Below are 677 nucleotides of genomic sequence, written 5' to 3'. Positions count from 1 at the left end.
CTTCATCAGATTAAAGATTTATGCGTTTAAAACTGAAAGTGGGGATTTCTTCGCCCAATAACAGATTAATTTATTCTGGTACCATTTATATGGGCTGCTAATCTGAGATTTCTTCGTCAGATAAGGTTTACACTCTACTAACAACAGAAATTAGGATTTCTTCGCTAAAATCAGGTTAGTTTCTTATCGTCTGAGTTTATCAGAAGCTGGTATGCATGTGTAAGACGTTAATACAATTTATGAGACAAACACACACGTTTTATACTGAGTCCACTTGCAAATAATGTTTAAACGATTGCCTGCATTCTCCACCAATTATGTAGCCAATTAGCTCAAAAGGGAAATGTATATAAATAATTACAATTAATTATGATTAATTACAATTATTTATATCAGCTGCCAGTAGTAACTGAAGCAGAATTAAATTGCCATCAACCAATCTGTTCGTCCAGCGAACATTCAGTGTAAGTTAAATATTTCCGTGGCTACAGAAAATACTTTCCTACAGTATTAATGCATTAGAGGATGTAGTAAGGATCAAAATCGTAAAGGGACAATTAATTTGCAAGGCAGAATCAGAAACTCATGTAATTTGTGCACAAGAGTTTTATTAACTAAACACTAACCCAAACTAGTCTTACAAACAAACAAACAATCAATCACTCATACAGGGGAAA

Source organism: Sinocyclocheilus anshuiensis, unplaced genomic scaffold (assembly GCF_001515605.1).
Source record: "Sinocyclocheilus anshuiensis isolate Anshui unplaced genomic scaffold, SAMN03320099.WGS_v1.1 scaffold2361, whole genome shotgun sequence".
NCBI lineage: Eukaryota > Metazoa > Chordata > Actinopteri > Cypriniformes > Cyprinidae > Sinocyclocheilus > Sinocyclocheilus anshuiensis.
Note: the sequence above shows the minus strand (reverse complement) of the source record.